A 7,268-nucleotide genomic window follows, 5' to 3' on the forward strand; every position below is an offset into this window, starting at 1 on the left:
TCATATCCACCTTATTTTTGAATGCCCCGCTGTAAAATAATGATGCGTGCAAGATCCGGTTTAGAACATGACTGATTGTTGCAGCTTGCGCATTTCCTCGTTAAAACTCCGACGCTGGGGGAAAAAAGTTGCTTGTCACAATAAATAGCCTACACCCGTTTGACGACTTATTTGAGGGGATGTAATAATTTGATCTATCACATCCACTATTTCTGTTGCTCTTTGAACAACTCTGGATATTTATCGACGAGATTTTTGCCAAGCCGGACGCGCTACGGGGGTTTAGGGTTAAACCTGGGAGCAGCACCCATATTTCACGTAAGGCATCATGGCATCTAGAAATAAGGTGGATACCCATTTTCAAATTCGGCCTTCATTTCATTCATTGATATGAACTGCATCTTACACGGTTTTGACGCTATCATGGTGACAACATCTGTCCACAGACAGAGATATAAACACCTGGCAAAGTACTCAAAACCGCTTCTGTGCTAGTTTCCGTTACTGCAGGACACATTTTGCCTTGATGACACACACAGACTCACAAGGTGAAAACAATAGCAGCCCCGCTGTCACGGCTGGTAAATATTGTATTCTGCAAAAGTGTTGCATGCCATTACAAATAATACAAAATAGCATGATTGCAGAAGATAAACCTCCGTGGACAGATGAGAGTTAGACGTCCTTGTTATCTTGTGACTATTTTGTGTAAGCGAGAGGTTATTAAATCTTTTGCTGGCTTGTGCCCGGGTGTGAAGGGGAATCATAGAGACACATTCTCCATGCCTGGGGGCGGGGGCCATCCGTGGGGTAAGCTGGGCTTGCTGAGAGCCTGGGGGGGCGAGAGGGTCTGCCCTCTGCTACCCCGAGGGCAGGCCACGCCCCGCTGCTGCCCTAGGGGCCAACAAGATGTCTGGCGAGGGCAGCCAAGACAGATGGAGGGGTGTGTCATGTGTCAGTGCTTCCACAGACGCCATTATTGGATATGTCAAGTGGCCGGGAAATGTTTCAATAAAGTGAGACCAAGTTGGTCTAATACCACTATTGTCTGGTCCTCAGAGGAGCATCTTCCCTAGGCTGCTTAACATGCAGAAGAATAATATCAAGTAAATGGGGTCAATGCACTCCATAAATTTGAATTTGTTCTGTTTAATGCATGTAATTATTAATGTGTTAACAGTAATATATGGAGGTAAAACAGCTGGGGAATTGACAATATGCATTTCAACAGAGAAGCTCTCACAGTGCCATCATCCATGAATATGATTATTGTCCTAACATAAAGTGTTACATAGGTGCTCTATTTGAGTATGGTGAGCAAAGGTAAAGCATGGGGTCAATGTAATCCATACATTTGAATTATCTCTGGAGTCTGTTTAATGCATGTCATTATTAATGTGTTAACAGTGATATATGGAGGTAAAACCTGACAGCTGGGAGGAATTGACAATATGGAAAATAATCTGTAGAGTATGCATGTTTCATATATAATAATATTACAGTAGTATAACATGTTATTACATTATAATATTACATTCATACTAAGCTTATTATAGATATAAAAACAAGGGGTAAGACTTGACAAGTATTCACTTTTTCCTACTCCTTTTCAAACATGACATATACATGTATAATTGCTTGAGAATTTGCTATATATGCTTGCTGTGACTTCAATTGTCTATATTCTTGTTTGGCATTTTCTTGCCTATACTTCTTTTATTCTTTATCTTTGCACCCCCCCCCCCCCCCCCCCCCCCCATGTTCAAAATAAATCTAATCTACCGGTAATCTAATCTGCACAGTAAAAGTTGCCTTAAATGAGGAGGAAATCTATTTCATAGAGAAACTCTCACAGTACCATCCATGAGTGTGGTTATTGTCCCAACATAAAGTGTTATATGTGCTGTATTTGAGTATGGTGAACAAAGGGAAAACAGGGGTTTTTGAACAGCATATCAATAATAATAATCATAATCAATATTAAACACACAAATTATTTAATAAGTAATAAAATATACATTAATTGTTAAATGTCCATCCCAAAGTAACTGGTAAAATAGATAATTTCACTAAATGCACAACTTGACAATTTACAATTTAAAAAACAAAATCATGTTTTTAAATTGTCACAAACTGTGACAGTCGGACAATCTCAATTAATCTGAAATTGAAAAATGAACAGAAGTGGAATTAACCTAAAAAAAAAATCTTGCCACTACTACAGGTAGTCAGGTACCGACAAAATACTAAGGTATAAGCTGACTCCATCTTCATCTTGCCTGCTTTGGTCCGCAGGTGAGTGGAAATCCATTTGAGTGAAATGTGATCTACTCTATAAAGCCTTCTTAAGAGATGATGGAAGTGCTCATTACCTAATCGCTGGCATGGCGCCACATTTAATGGTCTAGGAACGAGAGGAAGTGGAAATGAGAAAAGCAAAAAAATAATAATAATAAATAAGTAAAAATGGCAATATACCGCTCCCTCCTCTACATTTCCTTCACAATTCTGCCAGAGAAGAAAAGCGCTCTTAGTGCGCCGCAAAGTCTGTAAAGGGGGGAAGCGAGATGAAAAGGCTAAAGAATGAGAGAGGGGGAGAGAGAGAAAAGGGAGACACAGAGAGGGAGAGAGAGAGAGAGATCCCTTTGATGTTTTCCATTGCAAGACATCACAAAACCAACTCAAAGGGTTTGTTAAAAATGCATGACATGCACACAACTAGAAAATAAGTAATGAACTTAAAGAAATAAAGATCAAGTGATTTCATACATGGCCCAACTTCAAAGAATCAACTTGGCTCGGGGAGAAAATAAGAGTGGGGGGGGGGGGGAAATACATATCAATGATTTCTCCTCTCGGAGATTGCAGCCTAATTATTCTGCAGCGAGGCAGCGGCGCGTGCTGGACTGCGCAGGCTCCCAGCTGCAACACCATGGAGTGCATCTGGAGGGCGCTAAAAGGTTATTCGGACTATGAGCGAAGTTTTAGGGAAAACCTATCACAAAGAAGCACCCGGACAGTTATTCTAAGCGAACGCGCCGTGCCAGCGGGAGTGTAATAGACACAATCTGACTGTGCATTACAGCGATGGAACACCAGTTCGAGGCAAGGAAGCAGATAATTGCTACATAATTACATGCAACAGCAGCCATTAGAATATCCGATAAAAAAAAGAGAGGGAAAACACAATTATGAGAGGATGGTAATGAGGATTCAATCGACGGGGACGGCGTTGCCAACACCAGAGAGACCTCTGTTCTCTCCCAGTTTGACTCACATATGCTGGCCCACATTCCACCATCTGGCAGTGGACACAAGCATGAAATGACCAGGCAGACACGATGCAACATAACCACGTTGGCTATATTCAGTTTTTTTTTTTATCTTGACGGCGCACCTTTCATCCATTTGTTCAGATGCACAAAGGGGCGGGCTTGAGGGAACATTCTCATGTGGACTTTTTTATTCGTGCGGCGGCGCGTCTGTGAAATGTGACACCCCGAGCATCTCTATCAAACTCTCCACCTGATGCTGGATCAAAGCTAGCGGGGGAGAAAGGGCAGGCGGGGGAACGGGTATAGCTTCTAATCAAATTCATGCTGGCTTGCCAGCTATATTCACACGTTTAAATATAGCCAACAGCAAGGTAATATCCACTCATCAACCATGGCTATCGCCATCCATTTGGCTCGCCGTGAAGTCTATTTTCACAAGGCCCTTTTATAATGGCATATTAGTGAGCCCATTGTGCCATTTGTTCCTTCAAGCCGCCTCCCATTCCCCATTTTTCTCCCCCCAACACCCCCCCCACCCCCCCACCACCATATCCACAAATGTAAGCTACCGAATTTAAAATAATCTCCAACTGAAGTCAATGAATGCAAACGTAAGCCCTAAACCTCGAGAGCATATGAATACATCAGGATAGAGAAAGGGGGTAAAGGGGGGGGGAGCAGAGGGAAGAGGCGAACAAAACCGGATCTTTTTACCCCTCAGGTCTTCCAACCCCCCGAAAATCGAATGGGCGTAACCCACGGTGATACTGTGGGTCCTCCAGCATGGGCCAGGCTGTGCCAAACCAGATCCCACTAAGATCAAGCTGTGCCAAACCAGATCCCACTAAGATCAGGCTGTGCCAAACCAGATCCCACTAAGATCAGGCTGTGCCAAACCAGATCCCACTAAGATCAAGCTGTGCTAAACCAGATCCCACTAAGACCAGATCCCACTAAGATCAGGCTGTGCCAAACCAGATCCCACTAAGATCAGGCTGTGCCAAACCAGATCCCACTAAGACCAGGCTGTGCCAAACCAGATCCCACTAAGATCAAGCTGTGCTAAACCAGATCCCACTAAGATCAGGCTGTGCCAAACCAGATCCCACTAAGATCAGGCTGTGCCAAACCAGATCCCACTAAGCCCAGATCCCACTAAGACCAGATCCCACTAAGACCAGGCTGTGCCAATCCAGATCCCACTAAGATCAGGCTGTGCCAATCCAGATCCCACTAAGACCAGATCCCACTAAGATCAGGCTGTGCCAAACCAGATCCCACTAAGATCAGGCTGTGCCAAACCAGATCCCACTAAGCCCAGATCCCACTAAGCCCAGATCCCACTAAGCCCAGATCCCACTAAGACCAGATCCCACTAAGATCAGGCTGTGCCAATCCAGATCCCACTAAGATCAGGCTGTGCCAATCCAGATCCCACTAAGATCAGGCTGTGCCAAACCAGATCCCACTAAGATCAGGCTGTGCCAAACCAGATCCCACTAAGATCAGGCTGTGCCAATCCAGATCCCACTAAGATCAGGCTGTGCCAATCCAGATCCCACTAAGATCAGGCTGTGCCAAACCAGATCCCACTAAGATCAGGCTGTGCCAAACCAGATCCCACTAAGATCAGGCTGTGCCAATCCAGATCCCACTAAGACCAGATCCCACTAAGACCATGAGGTCATGTGCCAAAACAGATCCCACCAACACCAGATCCCACTAAGAGAGAAGCACCAATCAATGTACTTCCTCTGCATAATGCAACTTCCCCCATTGTGTACGTGTGTGTGTGTGTGTGTATGTGTGTGCGCGCGTGTGTGTGCGTGTGTGTGTATGTGCGCACGCACGCGCGTGTGTGTGTGCGTGTGTGTGTGTATGTGTGTGCGTGTGTATGCATGTAGGCTATTGTATGCTCTGGTTGCCGTGTGTGCGTGCAGTGCACGCATGTTTATTTGGCGAGCAGGGTGGTGGGTGGTAAACGTCTGACATTTCCTCACAGCTGGGGCCATGGTGGGCATGCCCGGGGGTAGATCATCATCATGTGTGTGTGTGTGTGTGTGTACGTGTTTAGGGGAGGGGAGGGGAAAGATCTGGAGCTGTGTGAGGGGCACGGGTGGGAGAGGCATGGGGGGGGGGAGCTGTGTGAGGGGCACGGGTGGGAGAGGCATGGGGGGGGGGTCCGGGAAACAGAGAGAGAGCGAGAAAAGCCTGGGGCTCACAACTGGGGTGGCATTACAGAAAGAGGGATTGTTGGAGGGGTGGTCCTCTCTCTCTCTCTCTGTGCAGGGTAGTGCTCTGTTTAGCAAGAGCAGAGATAAATTATTAAGTTGAATCTAGAGAGAGAGCATGGGGGAGAAGATGGGAGGTGAGAATGGGTGGGTGTGTGTGTGTGTGTGTGTGTGTGTGTGTGTGTGTGTGTGTGTGTGTGTGTGTGTGTGTGTGTGTGTGTGTGTGTGTGTGTGTGTGCGTGTGCGTGTGTGTGTGTGTGGGATAAGTGGTGCTGAGAGTGAGAGGAAGGAGTTCAAAGAGATGGAGACGGAGAGCACGCGGGAGGTGCAAAGTCTCTGCGGTGTCGTTGTAAAAGACTACAGCCCCCAACAGGCACGCCTCTCTTCCACTTGGCCCCTCTCACTTCCCTCTTCTGAAGCGCTGGCTGAGCTACACACACCTGCACGAGCTGGAATTACCTTTCAATTAGGGCTGATTAATCTCTCTAAGGCTTCGGGGAGATTCCACTTTTGAGCTGCCTAACGAGGAAAAATTAACAACTAACGAAGACCTGAGGGCTTGTGGGGGGAGGGGTTTACGCTATTTTGCGAGTTACGACTACGGGCCTCTCTCTTTTCTCTACATCTAAAGGCTTGTTTAAAAAAATTTTTTATATATAATTGCCGTACCTCAATCTGAGTTGAAGCCTCGTTTTTAACTCTTTTTTTTTTATATATATTTTCAGTGCGTCAAACTGAACAAAATCACAAACGTCTGCACAATCAAAGATGGCATGGGTTATTATGTACAACAAATGTCGCTGCTTGCTTAGCAGCGGTCCAAGGAAGCTATATAACGTTATGAATATTCATTCATATCACACTTTGTTTCGACAGAGAATGCCCGGAATTAACTGAGTCTATGTGCTAGCTCGGGCTATTATTGCACGACAGCGGTTATATAAAGCAAACGCGCCTCAGCAGTGAGTCTAATGCAATACATCATGAATAACTAAAGACAGTTTGCCATTTTCAGCGTGCGGGGCGGGGGGGCTCTGGAGGAGGACGTGTAGTAATGGTTTAGCAGTGTTCGGCGGCGATGGCTTCGCCCCTGGAGAACTGACAAGCATCACCCCGCTAAGACAGCCCGCTGCTGGATAATAGCACACATACACACCACTGCAGGAGCCACTCAAATATTTACACCCTTAAAATGTACAGAGATTTCCTTGAGCATCCTGCACAGTCTATCACTCTATAACAATATACTTTGCCTACTCCTACGTTCTCCCAATAGAAGGTTTGTGTATGAGTGCTTATGGGGGGAATGTGTGTGAATCTCTGCATAGGAATGGATGTCTTTAGGGACGATTAGGGGGGCGGGGGGGGCATGTGGTGTAAATAAAGACGAGAATAATGCCGATAATAAAACAGTGGTTTGGGCTTTGTCGATCGCAGTCTCCTCTCTCCCGCTGGGTTGACTGCAGCTTTCAAAGCAACACTGCAGATGACAAGGAGGGGGGGGGGGGGGGGGGGGGTGCTGTGCCAATTAGGGAGAGAGGGGGCGGGGCTGGAGAGAGAACGAGAGAGAGAGAGAGGGAACGGGTGAGAAGAGAGGGTACAAGTGAGAAAGGGAACAAAATAATGGCCTTCCGCTGTCAGAGTGGACGCTGAGCCAAACAGAGGGAGGAGAGGAGGTAAACACCATGGGACAAACAAGTCAACAGGGAGAGACGCAGAGAGAGAGAGAGAGAGAGAGAGAGAGATAGAGAGATAGAGAGTG

The sequence above is a fragment of the Poromitra crassiceps genome (assembly GCF_964638095.1).
Source record: "Poromitra crassiceps genome assembly, chromosome: 15".
In the NCBI taxonomy this organism is placed as follows: domain Eukaryota; kingdom Metazoa; phylum Chordata; class Actinopteri; order Beryciformes; family Melamphaidae; genus Poromitra; species Poromitra crassiceps.